Source organism: Varroa destructor, unplaced genomic scaffold (assembly GCF_002443255.2).
Source record: "Varroa destructor unplaced genomic scaffold, Vdes_3.0 BEIS01000002.1, whole genome shotgun sequence".
NCBI lineage: Eukaryota > Metazoa > Arthropoda > Arachnida > Mesostigmata > Varroidae > Varroa > Varroa destructor.
In genome coordinates this window covers 27,589,269-27,613,034 of record NW_019211455.1, presented here as the reverse complement: position 1 = coordinate 27,613,034, position 23,766 = coordinate 27,589,269, and the positions used below count along the sequence as shown (strand labels likewise).

General features: G+C 42.0%; 1 protein-coding gene and 1 long non-coding RNA gene across 6 annotated transcripts in view; one reads left to right on the top strand and one right to left on the bottom strand.

Moving 5' to 3' along the window:
* LOC111243942 (uncharacterized) overlaps positions 1-20,653 on the top strand; it is a 31,183-nt gene extending 10,530 nt beyond the window's left edge. The window contains exons 4-5 of the long non-coding RNA XR_002670667.2: positions 848-966; positions 19,448-20,653. This is a non-coding gene — a long non-coding RNA (uncharacterized LOC111243942). The remainder of the gene's footprint in view (positions 1-847; positions 967-19,447) is intronic.
* The window catches only part of LOC111243940 (uncharacterized), a 253,678-nt gene that overhangs the window by 147,069 nt on the left and 82,843 nt on the right, over positions 1-23,766 (bottom strand). The window lies entirely within an intron of this gene.

Sequence of the window (23,766 nt, the reverse complement as noted above, 5' to 3'; positions counted from 1 at the left end):
TGGTGTAGATCGTATCATGGCAAAAGTAAACAGCCGAAACCAATTTTCAATGCTCAAGTAAAAAAAATCTCCGCAGTTTTTATCGTTACGCTACTACGTTTAGTAAACTTTTTATAAACTCATAAGATGAGTTGTAGAAGACTGGTGTAGTACGAATACTTGACACTCAAGTGTGGATAAAGTCTTAATTAATAATATATAATTAACAGTATGTTTAGCTGTTTTTAGATATCATATACTACAGACGGGTGCATGGTAAATATACGTTTACCACGCACCATATATGTGGTCGAAGACCATCCTCCTCTGTTGAGAAAATAGGCACAACACGGCAAAAAGCTTCATGTTTAACATGTGCCCAGTTATATATATATATTTTTTTTGATGAAATGTTTTGCCCAAGTAAGCAAAAGCGTCTATTTGAAAAAAGACTTAGCATCTCACATCCGTCGTATAAAAAAAGAGATAATAACTGTTAAATGATAAACATTGACTTATGTTATTGAAAAAGATACGCTGAAATTATTGAAACTACTACTAATTAGTACCAAATAACTTTGTGTAGAAAAATGACTTTTTAAAATTCAAATTTAATAATTTTTAATTATTTTATAAAAAATAATTTTACAATCTATACAGTATTTAATAAACTTTTGTAGTACAACCAGGAACAAGTGACCTTAAACAGGTTGTTACTTGTGGCAGCGGGTACTCTCAGGTAACCGATCAACAATATTAGCTGCGAACGTACCGGTCGTTTTTTCTGGCGTAGCGTTCCCTCTAAAAAGCAAAGTAATGTTTTTGAAAAATTTACTCAGTGAGTGATTCATATACGATATGCTTATAGGGAAACAAGGATTTCGGTACCACTGTGGCATACAATACTATAATATCCATATGATAACAAGCAATCACGTGGCTAACTCAACTCTGCCCTCTGCTTCAACATGTCTGAGCAAATTCAAGGTAAGCCCTATTAGCGGTATACCGGATAGATGTTTTACCCGATTCGAGGTAAAAATAAATACATTACAGTGCATATTGGATGAACTGTAATAGCAAGTATAGGCCGTAAAACATTAACTCTAACAGTCTGCTTGATAAGATTATTCCTGCTCCAGCTGCTATTTTTCTAGAGTATACCGTTGTCTAAAACTGATATAGGACATATGATAATGCTACATTTTTTGGTTCCTATTACGCACGATCATGATACTATTATAAAACTGGAGATTTTTTGTTTTTCAAAAAAACCGGTATTGCTTATTACATATCTGTTCCAGATGTTTGTGACAATGCTGAAATATTATGTGCTGTTGGAAAGACACTAAGACTGTTGTCACTGTTTTGTTTGTATCAGAAAAATTTGCCCCTGAGTTCCGATTCTGGAGATTTCAGATATATCAGTTGAAAAAATAATTGAATTCATTAAATTGACTTTTCGCCAATGTTGAGACGTTGCGGAAAATTTGTTTTGCATACAAGGGACTTCTTAGCTACAGAAGAGATGCGAGCTGACCTGGGTTTTTTTCTTCGAAGTTCACTTGAATTGCCGGAGTAGATCCTCGTGAAACGTAAAGCCAAATGCATTTTTGCAAAGAAACTCAGCAAGCCGCTTTGGAGTGCTGTTCTTAGCTAGAGAGTCCTCGTCGCACGCGCGCCACACCTCACTTAAGTTTCTTTAGTTGTATCGCAACGTAATAGGCCCTTCTCTGTATGTATATACAGCACCGGTTTGAGACATCGGCATCTTTCTTAATTAGTTTACAAGTTCAAAATGATTAATTGAGATAACAGCGTACAACTGTTATTGCTTATTTCCTTTTATAGGCACAGTACTTTTTGTCACTTCAAGCTGCTTTGGTTAACTATGTTCACTCTTACGTGAATACAGATACAGGAATTTTCTCTACTTAAGGCTAAGCGCTCCTTGTACCTCGCGATTTTCCGTTTTCCTTTGGCCCCTCGGTACTTCCCTACGGTGCAGCTGGCAGTCAAGGCTCCCCATTAAACTCTTCAACAATCTGTTAACTTAAACAGCTGTGGGCAGCTATAAACGACCTCAGCGAATTTCCCAGCATGGCGAGATCCATGATTTCATTTGACATGACTGCTAAACCATACCGCCTGCACTCGGAAGCGTGTTGTTTGACTGTTCCTTTTAGAAGGAAGTAACAACACGGGACTACCGAAACTGACCGTGACAGATGCAAAGCGTAGACGCTTATTGCGTTTACTAGACGCGCATGGGAGAAAGTATGGAGCTGCAAAAGTGGTTGGTAAAATGGGACCGTTTCCGTTCCATCTAAGTCGAAGACAAACGGTACGAAAGACAGGGCCTTAGGGATGGTCCGAGTATGGGTAATCCCAAAGAGAACAAAGAAAAAAATCACCCACAAACGTACGAGGCGAATTTTCTGATCGTTCGCTAAATACGTACAGCCTATCATTGACGTAAGTATATAGAGATGCCCGTAGCAAAATGCACCATGTTCCCTTTCACCCGCATATTTTATCGCGAGCTAAAATGATCACTACCCAAAAAGCGTGAAGAGTGCGGCTGACGTTACACTCCGCGTGTTTAACGACAGTCATATAATATTGTAGTGTTTTGTGTTTAAGACAAAGTCGTGGATGCGAATTAGATAGATTAGTGTACTGGTGACCTTTAACGCTTCTTTATTATCATTGGTTAATTTTTTTTCTGCGCTAATTATGTTTTAGATATATGACTTGTAATAGCCAAATGGTGATATACTCTTCGACATACTTTTCGTGTAATATATATCATTATCTCGCATATGCAGCTGTTTTAGGTGACAACGGCCGGACCTATATTCAAACAGACATACCAAAAGGACGTTAAGCCTGCCCATCAGACCATAAACGACCATAAACAAACTATCAACATAAATATTATGATCCGATTAGTGGCTTTGATGATAAAGTTGATATTTAGAACTAGAACCCACTCAGGTGCAGCCGGAACTATTGGAAATAATGTTTATGCAGCGGACCTATCATGGCCGAGAGTATAGATTGCCTTATTTATAGAAGGGAAGAACAGTGTATCATACAACAAGTGCAGCTGGGTCACCTGGCTCGAAATGGACAAGGCGCTTGTCAATGGTATTTCGGGTTCGTCACATGTTGTCCGGCTTAGACTGAAACGCGATTGATATGGTGCATAATAGCATTGATTAATGAGAAAATTTCCGTTTTCATTTATACAACTACTATTAGTTTGATACGGAATTTCAATTTTTTTTTTCTATGCAGTTACCAAGACGAAGACAAATATATTGAAGTTATTATGACTAGCACATAAGTTCCTTGGTATCAAAAAAAGGTTTTCTTTCACACAAACACAATGTATTTATTCCACATAGATTGCAAACGATTTAAATGAAATTTTTAATACTGCGTTCGTTTGTGCCTATATCTATAAAATTTAACGCTAATTCATAGCCATGTCATCTCTATGTGCAGAAGATGACATTTGCTTTGGCTGTATCCGCCTTCCTGTGTCTCATAAGCGAGTCATTTTCGGAACTGGATTCTCTCACAGTACATTATATCTCCTAATATTCAATACATATTTAACAAGCTTGATGGGAACCTATTCAGTGAGAGCGCTTTCCAGCTTCGTTTCGTAGCTCTGCGCTTGTACACGTAATTACAAGCCAAAAACGCCGTGAGGCCATGCGAATAGATCCTCATAGCAATAGACCTGGTTATTTTTGGACCAGGACTTTGTTTTGTATTCATTCGAGCACATTTAGGTTTCTCAAGCCTTTCCATTAATTAGCCTTAATCACTCTGCTACTGTTAAAAAAATATATTGTATTATATACTAAGAGAGCAGAATCCTTTGTTAAATAAATATATTGTACATAATTGAGTGCTTTTAGCTTCATAGTTTCTTAGCCGATTGTTGGCTCAAGTTTCATAACGTTCTCATTTTAAATCTTACTTGCTTGCTGCTTTTTTTGTAAATGTCTTCGCTTTGCTGGGCCTTTCTCACAATTTGGAATAAGACTATGTTCGGCTGTGTGTTGAGGTGGCACGGAATGAGTATTTTATTGGTTGGCGAGCAAGAGAAGAATCCCTTAAATCGCCATTGAGGTGCTGGAAGATTTCACGTTAACATGGACCAAAAGCCCCCCAAGACGCAGAACCACCGCAGCCTCAAAAAGACAGGTCAGAAACAGACACAAATTATGCCAAAATTGTCGAAACTGTTTTAAAGGCCATCGTTTTTCCGCAAGTTTTTTTTTTGCTGAGCTTAGCGTTTAACGACCTGCAATCTGTTATGATGTTCTAAAGTTACTTCACTTGATACAAATACTCCATTGCTGCTTTAATTCATGATTTTCTGTAACCGATTCGCATGTCCTTTTTAAAAGTGTCTTCTCTGCCCTAGATACAACCACGACTGTTCCCATTAAGTAAGTTCGACACACCGTCATTCCTCGTATCATTGAAAAACAGAGCAAAAACAAGCGAAACCTTCTTGTGTGTCGCTGAAATTAGTTACTCTGTTCCCTCTCAACTGAAGAATTATCATCGGACCAATCCACTGTCCCAAATTCAAATTGTAGCGATTAACTAGCTGTTAGTCGAAAGTCACTTTATAGCCTTTGGGCGCACATTGGCGTTTTCATCGCTGACAGCCGCTGAGCAATGAAAACGTGATGGGCACTCCGTCTATGTCAATTAATGTTTGAAGCTACTTTTATATTCAGATGTCTAACATATGTACTGAGATTCTCTCTATTTTGCTTGATCTCATGCAATTATAGAAGTCGACTCGTACGGTCTGTATCATCAAGGGTATGATTAGGTTCTTCGAACGCTAGCATTCTGAGTAAGCGTGACTCTTTTGCCACTGTAAAAATATAGATCAATTTGTGCTAACACTGAGCAGCTGCCTTCAGAGGAAAAATGGCTTTTCACGCTTTTGTGAACAAAATACCGCAACGTAAGAAGAGAGCTAATAGGTTGATTTCTTATTAGTATTTAAACTACAACTAAATACAGTAGATTTCTGCTTGATATTTTATGTTGCATTATGCGGATAGCATACAATATCTGAAAGCAGATTTTTGCTTTCAGGCTTCATAAATTCCAATGGTGTGTGACACTTTGGCAGCAAACGTTACTATCAAAGACGTTCCCTTCCTTCTTAAATGAATGAACTCAAAACATCTTATTATTTCAAACGTATCAGCTCACCAATGGAAGTAATATTTTCTCGTAAAACCCTCCCAGCGTTTCCTGTGTAAGCTGATCCTAATTTCCCTTGACCATGTACGAGAAAACTCCATTATACCGAGAATCTCAGAGAAAAAGATTAGTGGTTACTGTATCTGTATTCGAGGGCTGGCGATAAGAAGTGGATGTATAAGCTCATTCTATTCAAACCCCCACGTATTATGGTTCTTGGATGAATCATTGGCTCAACCGTGGGAATGGCGAAAGGGCGGGGGGGGGCGGGGGGGTAGGCACGCAATCGTCTATGAAAACTACTATTTCCGATAATATAGCAGCTGATTGTGCGGTTACTCATAAGATGAGATACTCGTAACTTGATAGAACGAGAGTTCCAAGTAGTTCCATTCATTTTAGCATACATCGGCGAATAGAGACTGTATACCTAGGCAACGACAAACAGAATCCCCATTAACGAACAGTGTAACAGAGGTCACCGTTTTGTCAACGTCTATTGAGGAATAATGGACAGTTTTGCGCATTCATATCGAAATCTAGCCATACAAATGTACTATGCCTATACTAAAATCTACTCTTAGTAACGAAATCAACACTAAGGCTTTGCAGAAAATTATCCTTTCTCTTTGTCAAACGTTGGCCTTGTCTATAATAGGATCTGATGGCAAGCACAGTAACCAGTAATAAGCAAGTAAAATACACAGATAGCTCGGACATGCCTGCGTCATCCGCCGATACACATACATCCATAGAAGAAGTCTAGTCAACTTTGCATACAATCAACCTCCATGCATTTCCTCATACAAACGACATCACACATGGCGAGAATACATAGTCTTTATATCATCGCAGTACTGTGACGCCACATTTCATTCAAAGATTGCCGCCTCGGGCGGTGCGTGATGACGATGCCGACATCAGGTTGTTCTACCCGAACCGTATCGTAGCGAGGCAAGGTTGAAGACCTCCAAAATAACGATGTCGATGACTTCGAACCCTTCTAAACAAAAGATGTGACAAGTTTGTCTAACAAATTGCGCTTGTTGAGTGCGATATTCTGTGTCCTCAGGTTGTTAGATGAACTGTTCGACAATTCGTTTATAACCTACGCCATGTTGAATATTCGGTTGAACCCAGAGCATTGATGAATAAAAAAAGGAAAAGTGCTAAGGCCTGATTTTGATATCATTTGACTTGCGCGTCTTACAACTTACTATATTCATCTGTTCAGTTCAGTTAAACCGAAGCTTCTATCAATATCGTTCTAACGTAAATTGTATGAATAGACCAAATGGATTTGAATAAGTTTTCTACGTTAAACGAAAAGTTAAGTACGTGGACGCGGACAAGCATGTCCCAATTACAGCTGCAGAAATAATGATAATAATAACACAAATGACATGTCATGATAATAAACACGGTAGAAAATTTCATGGTTCATAGTCCAACTGCTGCAGCGACATTACTACATAATAGTAAACGACACAAGACTAAGCTACATCTATTCATCCTTAGATAACTATTTTTATGTCCTTATCAGCCAGTGCTTCGCGGTATGTTAGACGTGCTCGGGCCATCTAATGCAGGATACCACTAATTCAAACGATATATATTGATAAAAAATATTTGGCTTCTTGCTAATAGCTTTTCACAATGACCCCCCTAGCAGTTCTAAAACGTATGGCGAATTACCCCCTGGCAATAGCCATGTGCTCTCGGTTTACCTTCTTGACTGAAGTTGGTATCAAATGCTTGCGTTTTCTCCCAAAAATTTGTTATGAAATTAAAAAATACTTTCACCAGTGAGCTCAACATTTTGGGTCTCGAACAGCAGGAAAAGCATTTTGGTTTCCACACAAAGACTTCATTCGTAGTTTTTGTAAACGAATGTTCTGATAATGTCAAAATGTAATGTGAGGAAAAGGTGGGAAAACCGGTAATCTCCGGGAAAACGTCAAAAATTTTTGACACTTCATCAAAAGCCGCATCTTTCCATTGCCTCTGTTTTGCTCTTCCTGAAGTGTTGACACGTTTCCTGCACTATTACATCTACTTCCAAGCAGGCTTTGCCTTGTAACCGGACTATTCACAACATTACCTCCGCTTTACTGCGTTCGTCTGTACTCCCCTAGAATAGTCCATAACGCTATAAAAATCTCCCAAAAGCCTATAATGCCCTCTGCTTTGTGGCAGCTCGTTGCCTATGCGAAAAACGTGGACCGCAGTCTACCCGCAAAGGCCAAACAGTCTAGGAAACGCTTGTAGCGCCTTGCAAGCAGTGCAAAGGCTGGAAGTTGCGCCCACGAATGTGTTCGCATTTCTTTGTCTGTTTCTCTATTTGAGTGTGTGTATGTGTGTATATCTATCTCTATATCTGTCTATGGTCTCGAACAGGTTCCAAATAACAGAAGAAATGCGGACTAAATCAGACGAGAATTCATTTTCAGAGAAGTAGGAACATCCAGACTCGCAAACATTGTCCAGATAGTAGTATAACCTAGCCCACTTAGGCGAACCAACTCACAAACCTCTCTTCCAGGGATAGTGTGTACGAGCCGCAGATGAGGTAGGGTACAACGTGTGCGGACTTGTTTTACCCACTACAGAGAGCTACGTATATACACAGACACACCAACAGCCACGGGCTACTTCAGCCCGAATCCATAATACAAGGACAATAAAACATCGCTCGTTCGTCGTATGACGACAGCTTCGGCTCGTCGTCATACGACGAACGAGCGAGCAGTAGGGGCACTCCGACAGACTGGGAAGGTTAGGAAAACCGGGAGAACTCGAGCGAGCTATTGTAGATTGTCAACAGCCTTGACGCTCTAAAATCTCGCTAGACTATATAGCTCATATGAAAGATGGTATGGGATCAACACGATTGCTCGCGATGGCTGATATTATTGTGGTGGAAGCTAACCTTACTAGTTTGTGTCTGGGTAAAAAGGACAGTTGCGTAAATACGTGAGTACTCCACAGGGTTACGTAGAGGGCTTTAGAGTATTGTATACAGCAGTCAAGGCAAATTTCGTTGCTCGCCAGGTACGTAATCAGCCGTACTACGGCGTAGTGGCCTGTGGCAACAACGGAGCTAGAAGCATCAGCGGCTGTTCTATAAAAATACGCACAGTTGCTTCCTGTTGTCCATACTCACTTTGTTGCACTTCCTGTTGTTTTTGCTATCAGAAGAAACTAAATAATATCGGTCGCTTGTTGGCAGGTGCACACTGAGAGCAGCGAAAAGAGGAATTGGCCAAACCAGACAACGTTGTTCTTCAGAATGAAAAGAAATCTTCTGAGCGGATATTTTAGGGAGTAACGTCCACTAATAGCGTAGGCTCTTTTCGTTAGCGGACAGCCAAACAAACGAGCCAAGCGGTCATGTCTCCCAAGTGGCAAGTTCGTCCACGGCGGCAACAGCCTGCCTGAAAAAGCATCGGCTGCCGCTACTATCGGCTTTCCACAAGCTGACCAGATTCCAGGAAGTCTAATGAACGTAGAAAAAGACGATTCCCTGCACTCTTACACATGCATTTCTCATCCAGTCGGCACTCAGTCACTCCTCTTCGCAACTACGGCATTCAGCTCCCGAAGGGCTTAGCCCTGTTCCTAGTAAAACAGGCCTAGGCCGAACACTGGAACACCAGCTGCAAAGAGTACTGACAAAGCGAGGGGTAGAAAATAAAAAGGATTTGACAGTGTGTATTTGAAGAATAGGCAATGAGCATTCCTTGTCGAAATCCTTGTGATACAGAGTCATCCAAGTGAAAAGTAAAATAGGCTATGCGAATTAAGATTGCGGAGGTCCGTTGCATGCTTCAGCTACTAGTCGGCTCTCCACAGCATCATGGCTTGGTCAAGCAAGTTGAATTTATGTATTTAATCATTTTTTCCTTCGAGGTAAAAATTGATGTTTTTTGGTCTGGGGAAAAGGACCCGACGCTTTGTAAATATATGCGTTCACGTGTACATCTATCGACACTTACCTTAGTAATATTTGAAAAGATCCTTTTTTTTTAGCAATTATCGTTTTCGGCTATTATCTTAGAAGATTAGGTTGTAGGCATTTACATTCCAAGGATACTAGTTACGCTTTAGAAAATACTATTCAAAGCGATTTTTGCTTTACTTTTCTTCCTTTATCAAAATGAAATATGTTTTTACCATCGTAATTGTAGGCTTTCACCGCACGACAATGATTTCATAATTATGTGTACTCAAAAATTCTTTACTTAGCTTTTTTGCAAATGTATTTTAAAGGCTACAACAGTCATCGTGCCGCACATACACAGACCGATTATTATTAAAGAAGGAGTTGTGTGGTGGGGTCGCTCCCTTTCCAGCCAGCCTATCTATTAAACTGCTATATTTGTTCAGCTGGGAACTTGGCGCTGTCATCATGTAGCTGCACTATTTCGGGCTCTTGATTACTTCATACGGCCAAGTGCCGGCCCCGCGCTGATATGCCGGCTTTAAAACCATGGGGCCTGGAGAAATCTGCTATTACGCTATATTATACAGTGATTTATTGGCTGCTCCCACTAAGGCCTTGTCGAGCGAAATGATCCTGCTTGACGCCGCTTAGAGGCCTAGCCAGTAAAGAAGAGCACCGGAGTTTTACTTTACGTAGGTGCCCTGAAGAGCCCCCGTGATAGCTTTGTTCCATAATCGGTGACGTACTTGTTCCATAATCTTAGGGAGATGTTGTGGCCTAGGTTTGAACCCGGGCACAGACAGACAGACTCGTTTCATGCCGGGAGCCAGCCGTCTGATGGAACCCCTAACGGCGATACCGGACGTAAGACTTTGTTAAGATACTGTGTGTTTCCACAGTATCTTGAGGAAATTCTCATATTAGCTTAGTCGGTAAAGTGTTTTCTTGTAGATGTTAAAGACACATGGTGGGTGGTCTAGATTTGAGTCCGGACATAGGCACACTCCGTTTCATACTGGGAGCCAGTCGTCTGACCGAATATCTAACGACAGTGCCGGATATAAAACTCGAAAAATCACGTACGTACGTTGAAAAGAAACCTGCGTCGGTGTAAATCGACTTTGGTTCTCTCAATTATTAACGATATTAGCAGACGCATTAATAGATCCTGCGTAAGTTGTTAAGCTTTGAACATATTCAGTCAATGTGGCAGATCTGATTTTACGACACGAGATAGCGGTCCACATATTTCAACACATTAAACAAAACTAAGCTAGCCATACAATTTCTTTGTTCGGTTCTATCGAGAGTTATGATGATACAACTAAACCCACACTACTACCGATACCACTTTGACTCTCACCGACAAGCATCCATTTCAACGGCCGATATGAGGGTTAGAGATGGGATGAGACCGTTGGCACCAAGTCTTGGCCTATTCGAGAGTGCATCCTCCTGCATAAGAGGAGCACATGGCTGGATTTGTTTGTCGCAAAAAAAACGAACAGATGGGCAAGACGAGATAGCTACAAATGCATTGTATACTTCTGGGTACGTCTGCGGAACCCGAAGTTCCCAAATGTCATCGAAGCCCATCGTGTCGACAGCTTACTTACTGATTGATTAGCCTCTATGTTTCGAGTTATATGTCCGGTATTGCCGTTACGCATTCTATCAGACGGCTGGCTCCCAGCACGAAACGAATCGTATATCTATGTCCGGGTTCGAACCTAGACCACAATGTGTTTCTAAGATTAATAAGATAAGCATATACGTTATGGGGACCCCACTGGTTAATCCGGCAGCGAAAAGATGCTTCTGTCCTGTTTTGAATGCCACGACAAATTACCAGCTATCACTGATAATGGTCCAGCCATCTGTGGTGTTTTTTGCATACGCCGCCTTGTGCCACAACGCAAATTGTTGTCCTGAAGATGGTCATACGTGTGTGGTTTTTGGCGAGCCGCGGTTACTCTACCACGCAGCGACTACAAGTGACACGCAATATAGTGCTAAGAAAAAGACCATACTTGTTTCTCCGTCGTTTATGCCACTGCCTTTGTCGTTGTTGAAAGATGGCGCGTTTTGTTGATGAACGGGCTGAAAACGATGCGGACAGTGGGTAAGTGGGGGCAGAAAGCTGCGAAGTGAAGATATGTTGCTAGCCAAGACGCCCAATGAGGGCTACACGGCGACGTCGGCTGCAACGGTATTAAAATGAACTCATTTTAATGAATGGAGAATCTAAAGAGGGTGATGAGTAAATAAAGAACAGCGATGAGTAGCAGCGGACGAAGAAGCGTTTCCCCTGAGGGGAACATGTCTGCTACTGACTGCGCTAGTCACCATCTCGTATTGTTTTTCGTGACCTTATGAGCATCCGGTTGCCTGTCTAGGGCGAGCTTTCGATTCTTGCAGAAGGACGGACACAATCCAGGAAGCCTTTGACAATCTACGAATTCGAAGCAGCAATACAGCGTTCGTAAAGAGGAGAGGCTGCGTCTGAACGCCAACCAAAGTGGGATCATCGAGAAAGCTGTGACATACCAACAGTATAATCATATTTCCCGGATCTTGTCTCGCTGTGGTAGTAAATGCAACTGCAAAAAAAACCTTGCAGCATGTAACATGAGAGCAATGTGCCTAAAGCTTTATACAATGGTACAAATTCTTATTATTTATGAAACTCATACTCAATTGAGAATTTTCGATTACCCTAGCTTCTTTTGGTAATGTAACCCTTTTCTTATATTACAAATGTAAACCGTAAGTCGCGAAGTTAGCTTAATAATTTAAGCTAACTCACGACAGATAGGTACTAATTTTTTGCTGAAGTATTTAGCTGTGATACCATATAAAGCTCGCAATGCTGTGTGTGTGAATGTTATATGGGTGTGGGTTCAGTAATAAACCTAAGTCCCATCAGTATCTTTTGCAGGGCTGACTCTCTCGTATACTTTCTCCTTTTTTTTTTCTGCTTCTTTTAACCGTACGTCAAGATGCCCATCATAGGTTCCTTATCGTGGCGCTTATTTACAGCGCTGCTAGCTCGACGGCGAATCTTAGGGTTGGCTACCGTACCGACGACAGCCTTCGGCAGTTAGCAGGCGAGAAGCAAATCTCGATGCTTCCCCCTTCCGCATTAGAGGTGCGGCATCTGCCCGTAGGGTACCATAAACATCGTCTTCGCGATTTATATATAATACATTTCGCCAAAATACGATCGTCTCGTGGCATAGTTTCCATAGTAGATGTCTGGCAAGTTCTCCTACGTGACATTCCATATATGTAAATGGACCGTATGTCACTATACGAACGATAAGGCAAATAAAAACATTTTTCAATTTCATGCCTTTTGCAGCAGCTTTCTTTACCTGTCAGGTATAACGCTGCGAATTATACTAATTTACCTAAAATATATTTCAGCCGGCATCGGGAAATGAATGTTCATGTAACCAGAAGGACCAATGGGCTTGCTTCGTGTTGTGGCTATTTTGCGGGTGATTTAATGGGTTTCGTTTGTTTCTACCATAGCCAGCCAGCCTGGTGCCATAATAATAGCAACACTTGTGTTCTATATATATATATAAACTTACATATTAGTTTATAAACTAAAATGCGGCATACGTCACATACTTCATGTAAATGCACAGGGTAACGTAACCATCAGTGAACATATACGGGTTCCACGTTTAAATAGAGTACGATGCACAATTTGTTTACCTCCTTTGGGAGGGAAAAGGAGGAAACATACGCCGCTCTTCGATGCCTCCCTCTGAGTCGAATCCGGACTCATCACTTTATGTATTTGCTCGTCAATCTATGTATCTTCCTTTTACTATGTTGTATACATACGTATAGATGTGTGCATGTTATGCATACGGAGAAAAGAAGAACTGAACCCACCTCGCCTCGGCCCGCCCCATAACTAGCGCGCTTCTAATACAAAGATAACCACACTAGTTACACCAATCTACCCACCTTCTGTTCGTGTTTGCCTATAACTACTATATGCCGACGGAATAACCAGCTGGATGGCTCGCTAGCTAGACTTTATAGTCTTCGGCCAATCGGAGAGGGAGACGGGGCAAAGCATCGTATGTGCACTGGTAACAAGACAGCTATGTTCCACTGTTTGAAAATTATGTGATGTACGAGATCTGACAACTTTGTCCTATGCATATCCACGGAACAGATTTCTCTAATTCCAGAAAATAGTTTATTTCCATTGTTTTCAATTTTTTACGCACTCCTTTACAACGCTACAACAACAAATAATGTCGCGCTACTGAAATTATCTACGTAATGTTGCTAAAACGTATCTATGAGCAATGGATACGTAACATTATCATTCTAACCCATGCGGTGAACTAAAGTGTAGCACTATATATAGGCTTTGCAGACATGACAAACAGGCGGCAAAACCTGTCCTGTAATAAAATTAATAAGTAGAGTATTCGCGGCAAGAAGATGAACTAAATACTTATATCACCACCGTGTTTTCTATCACTATGAACAGCTATATCAAGGGGTACATTGTTAGCGTTCTGGGTATGAAGGTAGGGGCACAATCCAATCCTCCGCCCGTCTCGAATGGTAGCTAGCAAAACTCGCGTAAAGCTCAACCTTGTCTCCATTTAAGTTTCATGCATCGGCTCTGTGGCTTATACAATATCTAACAGAGGATTTTCCTATCGTTTGATTCGTTGCAGAAATATACTTTTATTTTAGAATAATTTTCGTATAGGAAAACTTGCAGTTACACTATTCGAAAACATGTCAGCCAACATCCACTTTTATGGCTGTACGTCATTAGTATCCACTTTTATGAGTCCATGGTGATATAACTTCATCTGATTATCTGATAAACACGGGGGGAGATACTCCATAAAAGTGTTACTCCTATCCGATATTCTACCAATTCCGCTATCGGTTCTCTCTATATACTGTATTTAAACCTATTTTCCTTTTTGTTATGTAGTGTTGCTGACTTCATAGTGAGCCCGTCTGTATCATCGTCCTCCAATGTTACGCTAACAGCCACGAGAGATACGTATGCGCTTATCTGATAAAAGTACACGACTTACTGTTGGGTCAGAAACACCCCTCTTTCTCTAGCCAGTCCGCCTAATCGGGTTAGCAAGCTGTGCTTATCACAAGCGCACGGGGGGATTGAGGTGGGCCGAGAAGTTGCTAACGGCACAAGTCTGCTAGGGCGGGAATTGCCGTAGGAAGATGCGGAGGCCAAACGTGGAGACGAGGGCAAAATAAGTTCCCACAGGAGGGGTCTCTCATCCTTGAGACTGCTTAAACGAGCGCCATTCCCTCCTGGACAGATGGCCAAGCTGACCAGGTGAACGAAACAATATCACACATATTAAAGTTTCTACAAGAAAGAAAACTAAGCTCTATATTTCGTGGCACCATTGACAGCAGTAGTGTCTCCGTCCGAATTCATGCGTGCTAACATTCTTACTTTGATAGCCTCGGAAAACATCGGAAATCCAGCGTCTGAAATGAGACTACATTGAGATCAGCGATATCCTTTTTCTCCTTTGGTCAAAGTCCTTCTGTAAATGAGCCGCTACGTCAAGTGGCCAAACGGTGCAATATTCAAGAACCCTCTTGTCGCTCTTAGTATCGTCTTCGAAACCCTACGTAATCCATAGGCGTCCGTGGACGGCCGCGAACAGGTCAAGTCTGTGTTGTTGGAGTTCAATTTAGAAGCCGGATACGGCTTGTTTGCATGATCCGAGCAAAAATTTTATGTCGACGAAATTTACTCTAGTAGTAGCGTTTCGCGGGAAGAATAAGTTTAGAGAACCTTCGGTGGCTAATTGAAGGTCATTTTCGTAGCGGACTGCAGGCCAGAAGAGCTTCTGATATTTCGAATTTTTTCGGGATTCTTGATTTTTCACAGGGTTTTAATGTGTAAGCTAAAAAATTAAACTTTCCTATTTGAGCTTAGCAACATTGCAACACGGAGGTTGTGGCTCGGCTCGGCTATAAATATAGTGGGAAAGGTGCCTATTTTTATCGCCTACGACAGGATTGTTACAATGCTTTATCAGGAAGAATCGTTACTTTCAGTGTTTTGTCTAATGAATTGATATGAATCCGGCCGAACGAAACAGTTAGAACAAAGTTTGTAAATGTTACAAATGAAGCGTTACATTTTGAGTAATTATAATCGATATGGTGAATTAATGACGTATAATTTCAGTTGCTGTTTCATAAGTAACTTAAGAACTATGGTCTGTAGTAATGATGTAATGCTAATCCGTATACCATTTTTTATTTATATTTTAATTAGCAGACATCATGCAACAGCTTCAATATAATTACTTTTTCGTTGATAAATCAGATATGCAACACTCAAACTGAACTGGGTCATCTCTTTATTTGAAAGTGTTAGCGCCCTTCTGACAACATTGGCTTTTCTTCAGACAAACAAGCCTTCTGTCTAGGCCGGCCTCTTCAAGTAACGCTACAACGTGTGCGGTATGCCCGTGGCCTGAGCCAGCCTCAGTTTAGCTCAAATAAATCGAATCGCTATTGACACCAAAACGTTCCGAATTTCCCACATTTCATAGGACCTGTTTCCTCATTTTTCGCCGTGCTTCCTTTTTGTTGGATGGAGCTGTACGCATGCTTGTCTGCGTCTATTGTAGGGATGTCTACAGGGTAACACCATCGTAGCAATACCGCTATGACATATCTAGTAACTATACGTCATATACCGACTAATCTCTAATTGACATGTACACACATGTAATAATTCTCAGTATTAGTTTAAACGAAAGTGTCGCTTGCCCACCCAAGCAGCAATACGCCCATACTTCGAACATTCAGTTGGGTTTCTCGTGACGACTGAATCTAGCGGACAAGGCGGTCATGTCGTCCAAAGAAGCCTAGATCTAGGTCAGTGACTGTGTAAGCATAGATGTCACCCCACCATTATCTAAATAGCCGAGCCACTTTAACTCTTTTTGCCCAGTGCCACACAGCCAATGACAAACCTGCTCTGCCCCCTTGCTCTATTCTTACCAGTTCAAATCCTTACACAAGACGCCTACACCATCCTGTGCCATGTACCATCCTGAGATGCATGCCAAACACATCTGCTTAGCATCTAGCGCAACGGAATTGGCACGATGCCCTTACACAGCGTATCCGTAGGCGTTCTTCACGACTAAACACCGAACGCCACCGAGCATCTCGCCCTACCCTGTTTTGCCTGCTTCTTTCCTCTCATAAATTGAAAGGCAACTCTGCGTAGATGCAATCGTTCGCAAGTAGTCGGCTGCGAGGCCGTTTGTTGTCCTCGTTGCCTCGAGCGTAGGCGATTCGAGTTTGATAAAGGGAAGGCAAAGGCCAGGTTGGTTACGCGAAGAGGCTTCGACTACCATTGCAGCTGGGTTTTGTGCATTAGCTCGGGTCGAGTTTGCTTGTGTTAGTCTGGGCCCAGGGCAGGCTGCGCTGGGTGAGAAGTAAACCGGGAGGTCGAGAGAAGAAAGAAAAGAATGAGAATAAACGAGAGAGATCGGCAACTTGATTAACGGCGCCTGGGGGAGTCGTCAAGCCAAAGTACAAGTGCAAGCGTGGCGCAGAGAATTGTATGAACGAGCTAGCTTTTGGCGATCTGCTACTGCGGTAAGCAAGAGTGGGAGAGCGTCTGTGGTGAGGTCGAAGTAATGTACTGGCGGATACTAGTAGATCAAGACCGCATGTAGGGACGTGGCATGTGTAAATGCCGATTGGCCAAACCGAAGCTCGATACTGTGAGAAGAGCTTAGGAGCTTTCAGTAGAGCAGCACATTGAGCAAGAACACAACAACGTTGCGGAAAGCATTATGACATGACCGTAGCGGATTTAGTGAATGTCGACCGTTTAGATATAGCTACTATTAGACAGTAGGTAAAGAAGGACTTGGAAAAAGGAAACACTGTGAAGAAATTTGGGCAATGAAGCCTGGTGTAGTGAAAAGGCGAAGGCAGCGTGCGTTAAAAGGTAGCTAAACAAGTAAATGCGCAGACGAAGCAAAATAGACTAGAATATAACAAACGGAACGAAAATTCAACTGGTCGTTGGAACTAGGTTAACGGAAGTCTTTCTCAGATGACAAACAATGTAGTTGCTTCAAAAGCATCACCTTCCTGGTACCGTTTTCGATGCTGGACACTGCTTTAGGCAAGAGTCTGAATGAACATTCGTATCGAGTTGTTCAAGAACAACCCGATACGAATGTTTTGCTAAATAGGGAACATGCTTTGGCAAAGACTTCGATCCATACAGCGTTTACGTTGCTATAACGTCGCGTAGGCCATATTGGATGACTTGCATTATTTATGCTAAAAATAAACGTCAATTATCGCCGATTTTATACTGTGGTGTTTGTTCGTTCGTTTGCGTGTTTACTGTTTACATCTGCGGTCAAAACAGAATATTATCTCGGTTCAGTTGGAGAACGATGATCTGTGTGGCATGTGAACTTAGCCAGAACTACGCAGGATGTTAACTAACCGGTTATAGGCACGCCAGTGATCATCTGAAAAGAGAGTTATCGCTACTGACAGCGGGTCTCTGATGTTTACGGCGTTTACGGGCTAGCCCAATCTTTAGCTCGACCATTCAATGGCCATAAACGTATTTAATCGGCTAGGCAAGTTTATTCGCACAAGATAGATTTCGCCTTCAATTATCGTTAAGTTAGCTTGATGTGTCGTGCCAACATAAAACCCCAATAAAATGATATTTCATCATTCAACATAACACGTCATTTTGCTAAATCTAATCATATAAGCTGACCTTGTTAAAGCTCATAAATTAATGTAGGCCCATATTTTTCTTCAATCTAATAAAAAAAAAAAACAGCGATGTATTTCAGTTATGTGGTTTCAATAATAGCGATACTAGAATTCGAAGTCTGCATACAATTTGCAATACTGATCCGGGATGTCACTTGCGTCTCTATTAACAACCAATCAGCTGTCGAAACAAGTCACGTCCTTGCAGCATTTCCTCCGTTCATGCCTTCGACAATCAACATGTTATGCTCTTGCCTTTCCCTTTTTGTAGAAATAGAGAAAAGAAGAAGAAGTTTGAAAAAAGCCAACCGTGAGTTGTACTTTGTTACATTCAAGTATTCAAGTTAAAGTTGAAATACATTAACGAAATTGGTTGTTGGTCGAAAGAAATGCCACTGGAAGGGTGCGTCAAACCCAGGCCTTCACGATGTCCGGTAAACCAAGTCAGCATAGAGCCTTTCCCTGCTCAAAAACGCCTGCAGCCCAACAGTGGCAGACGCGGAAAGGCCTGGTCGTTGAGAGCCACCGTCTGATTCCCTTCGCTTACTCTTTCGTCCGAAAGCAGGCAGAGCTCCCTTCGCCTTCGAATTTCGCTTTTTTCGGTTCGTAGATTCACCGGCCATTTCCCATCCAAAGCTTCGACGTGGGCAAGTACCGAGTTCCTTTCAAATAGCAACTGTAAAGAGATGACAAGGGGCGCCGTAACGTCAATGCCGAGTGCTACCAACCTTGCCATTCGGATGGGGACCTACCAACGGAAGCTTCTCTTGGACTAATGAAACTAACTTAAGGAGACAGCCAAACAGCACAACGATGTTCGTGCAGTTAACGCACTGATAACAGTCGCCGTCATAGCAGCAGTCGAACGACCATGACAAGAGCGCTGCGTAATTTCTTCGTTTCAAAGATAATGACTCGCCAAAATGATTAGATCAAATTCGATACTGGTCGATTTATCATAAAAAAGAAAAAAAGAAAAAAGAAGTACGGTAGTACGCCTTCGTCCAATGACGCAATGCCATTTCGAAACCCTGTAATGTACTAATTCTGTGCTTACTCGCAAAACACAGATCTACAAACACATTCATTGTTCTAGATATGAGCCTCGGCTAACAACGGGTTGTTATTTACTTTCAGCTCGTTTCTATCAGATCAACCCAACACTTTGAAATGTCGTTTTGCGTTATCAGATTTTTGTCTGTATCCCTGCCCCCTGTCGCTCTAACTGCGACTACCGACAATTTTTTGTGACAATTTCATTAAATCAGTTGGCGAAGGGGTGGCGTACAGAAAGGCTGAAAAATCAGTGGATTCAGGACGCTTGTTCTGTCTAAGCTTTCTTGAACACTTTAGGAAGAGGGGTGGAGAGTATGTGAGGGAACGAGGGTTTCCTAAAATAATGTAAATGACCATACAAGCTGTGATTATAATTTTCAAATTTCATTATTACTATTTCCTTGCTATTTACAGGTCTCTGCCGCTCGACTTTTCTGGCCCTTTCTTGCTTAGCATAAACGTTCGTGAAGACCGTCGTTCGAGCTTCTGGCTTTCATCGTTCACATACGCTTGACCAGGCGTGTGTAGCCCACCCTGGCAATCCTGCGTGCACCTGTACGGAACGAGCAATTGAGGGACCTTCAAGATCATTTTTAGTACCTTCCTCCAATAGAATCGAACCGTTTGTCTTAGGTACTAATCATTAATTTCATTAATTATTTCGCAGTGTCCCTCTCTATAGCTTCAGCTGCTGCCAAGCGAGTCTAAGAGTAACTGCATCGTGCACTCTGTGTAGTGGCTACGCAGCTATTTCGGATCGTGCGCGACACTAGCCTTCAAAGCTGCAGGGAATGTTGATCGTTTACCACGAATTGATTGGCACAATGGTGCCTTGACGCAAAATGGCGATGGTCATAACTTATAGGACCGTGTGGTGAGATTTGGCTGAAGAGGGGCGAGTGAATACATCGACACGGCCCAGTTAGTCCACCGATTTGTGCCGGTAGTATTCGGCCAATGTCAGGTGTTCCAATGGCGTATGGGTAATCATCATATAATTAGTATATATTTATGTGCCATATATCACAGTATATATTCATCGTCGATCGAAATGATGATTACCGCCAGATTACCGACCACGAGATAATTACTGACTAGATCATAGAGCGGTGCCATTAAAACATTGGCCAAGATGAATCAGTTGATCGCAAGGACTAGTAAAAAGGTTGGTGATTATCGAGCATTTAAGAAGGTAACGTATCGTTCTTAATTGTCGTTAAAGAAGATGCTGCCATAATGAGGACTATGGAGAACTTTAACATTGCTAAACGTATTTGTCAAAGCACTGCAATACTCTAGAGTATGAGTATATATATATATATATATATATATATGAGCGTCATCTTCTTAAACCCATTTCAATGTTAAATGCACGGTATGATGATAAAATGAAAACATTATATCTTCACTCTGCAGGTTTCAACTTGCAGCGTATAGATTGTTGGTTGTTATGGCCCATACTAACAAAATTATTGATAACATGATAGTGTTCAGTAAAAATTATAGTCGACTTATTGCCTGTATAAACGTGTTTTTCTTTGTTAATAATAATAATAATGAATATAGGCAATTAGATGTAGGCAGAGCGAGATTCGTAAGTTTCGTATAGCATAATACGGATAAAACCATTTGTAATAATAACGAGCGATTATGTCGAAGTCTTTCAGTGTTTTCGTTTGTGACAGCTGCTTGCTTTCTCAAATATGGGCCTGTCATTTTGAACAAAGCTAACCTTGAAGTTCAAAACAGCGTGAAGTATTCCCAGACTTTGGGCAGACGAGCCGCGAGATCTCATGCATCTAATAAAGATACATAAATAACCATATGAGCGTATGAATATAAAGAATAGTCGATTGCCGAGCAGCTTCTTGAAAGAAAAAATAAAAACCTTTTTTACTAGTTAGCAGAAAGCGCAAAATGTGGAATCACGTAAAAATTGAAGCTTTGTCAGGATCGTGGATCGTTTAACAGATCGACGGTAATATGTATATTTCTTTGCGGTGATGTTATTAACATATTTTGAGAAAAAAAAGAGATTAGTTTTGTCTTTAACTTTAATAATCATTTCCTAACGTCCTTATAACTTAACCCACCTAACTCGGGTAACCTAAGTAATTGCTACGTCACGATACTATTTTAAATCGCTATAGGTTAGCCTGTACTCAACATGTCCGATCAAGGTTCAAGGCAAAATGGTATGTGTACAGTGTGAACAATCTAACAGGTACGTTGAGGTTAGACAGAACCGTGGACCAACCTCACAACCTAATCAATGGAAAGTGAAGCTTAGTACTTTGAAGCTTTCCCTATTGATATACTCTTTAACCATACTACACTTCATTGCGTCGTTACAAGTGACTTCCGCTGCCTCTCCTTCGAACTTCTATTTTTTTTAAATTTTAGTTTGGAGCATGACTTTAAACAGTCTTTAAACAGGAACCGAAAAATGATAGCTGGTGATCAAACTCAATGATGACGAGGAGGTTTCTATTTATTTCTAAAGGAGAAGAAACAACAAAACAGGCAGCCGGCCAACGAGCATCAAGTATCAGACTACTCATCTCAGCAAAACTTCTGGTACTGTGCACCAAGAGCCCCGAAGGGTCAAGCCGTCCGATGAGCTCAACCGTACCGTTGTGATCGGAAACGGACGTTCGTCTTTGCGGAAAAAAGCACCAAAGTTTAAATTGCTTAGCTTCTCTGTAGAGACCAATCGGAAGGCCGCCGGCTAAACTTAGGTAGCTAGGAACCATCCCCCAAGCTTTCCTTACCCTTCACCACCCCTATTATCATGCCCTTAGTAGGTCGGGCCTAACTCCCCCAGGCGGCTGTTTCGAGAAGCACTAGCTGCAGCTCTACTTCCGAACGAATGATGCCACCCTATGGCGAGGCGCCGACTGGAGCCGGTGGAACAGGCTAGCGAGATCGAGCAGTCCGGTCTGTAGATTCGTCGCAATCGGCGGCGTCGGTCTGCCGGTGGTGGAGAGTGAAAAGGCTGCAGGCAAAGCGCTAGGCGCAGTCAGGAGCGTAGGTATGGCAGTCCGAACATCGCCATGTTAAGGTTCCTCCACTGGGGCATTTCCATAAACAAAGACCGCCGCTGTCAGATACGGGACGCCTCTATTTCTCTCTCCGTACTGCGTCTTCCTCGTCCAGGCCGTACGCTAGACAACCCCATTTACTTAGCTCCTTCACCTTCTCGTTCGACCGCCACCAGTACTGCGCCTTGTTTCCCAGCCATGCCGTCCTTACCGCTCGCATCTGAAGAAGTGTGCAGTCAGCGAGGTGGAGCGAAGTCCTTACTTGATTCGCATCTCTTTCTTCTTTCTGCGTCTTATGCCCGATGTCCCGACACCTCGGAGCGTTTTCTCGCCCTCGAATTCCCCAAGGCTTCACCTATTTATCAGTTCCTCCCTTCGTAGTGGTTGGGAGACTAGGCTCTAAGCCATCTTTACTATGTCATGCTACGGTAAGCGCTGTGAGGGTTTTCCTGGTGAAGGAGTTTCATGGACAGTTTTGGCAACCGTTTCTGGCGCTGCTACCATCGCGGCTACCGGTAAGGACAATAAGCCCCTGTCGCTGGCGTTCCAGGCCTAATCCATATTCCTCGCAACTCCCCTCCAGCCCACGACGCAGTCCGCAAACTGTGGTGCAAGGAGCCGGCAAGTTCACCTAGAGTTGCTATGACGACGTTACTGAAACTGTAGCGAGAGTGCCGTTAGCCCCACGGAAATAAGCAGCCTCCCTCAGTATGTTGTCGTTACTACCCATCCATCGTTATATCTATATATGTGTACGGTTCAAAGAAACCCAATGGGAGGTACGGCAGAGTTTCGTCGTGCAGACAATTGCAAGCAAAATTATTGATAACGTGTGCCGAAAAAGCGCTAGCATTCGTAGGAAATTCAGATCGTGCTTGTCTTGCAATCTGTCAGACCGAAACGCAATCTCCTACACAGATCAGGCTAAAGCCAAAATGCCGACGAAATGATAAGTTCGTTCGTATTTTCCCTGCATGCGTGTAGTACGAGGAAAAGTGTTACCCCACAAGAATTCACCATCCCAAACATCGACGCTGTTTGAACGGTGTTGATGCTATTGTTATGAAGGGAAAGTTAAACTATTAAATCACAATAAATAATTAGCATCTAGGAAACTTCCTACTGGAAACATAATTGACATGAGTACATAAATAGCTCCAAGCATCTTTGCATGAAATTACAGTGGGTAATACCCAGGAACAGCACAGAAAAGCAGAAGCAAGTTCAATGCAACAATAGCCCAAGTCTGAGTCGCATGTAGATAATCGTCAAACTTGAATTGTTGTCGGGTGTATACACTATTATGTCAAGTTGACTCTTCAGCTAAGCGTCATTTATATATATATACGACACATCTCCACACTCCGATAAGGTACTAGTAAGGCTATCCATTTTATTACGCTGTTATTAATGGACATGTTAGTTCTGCCTAGTTTTGAAAAAATGTTGCTTCTTCTGCACGTCTCAACATAGCTGGAGCTGTAACGAAAACGTTAAAAGGCCTTTCTTCACCTTTCCTCGTTGATGAAGATTCATCATTAGGGTAAAAAACCATAAAATATCATAACAATAACGATAATATCATCCACTACAGGGGCAATGAATTTTCTTCCTATTGGCTGCTCGTTGTGGCATTATAACGCCAGTTTCCTCTAATAGCCCTTTTCGTCCTGCGTTGACTCGGCCGCCATT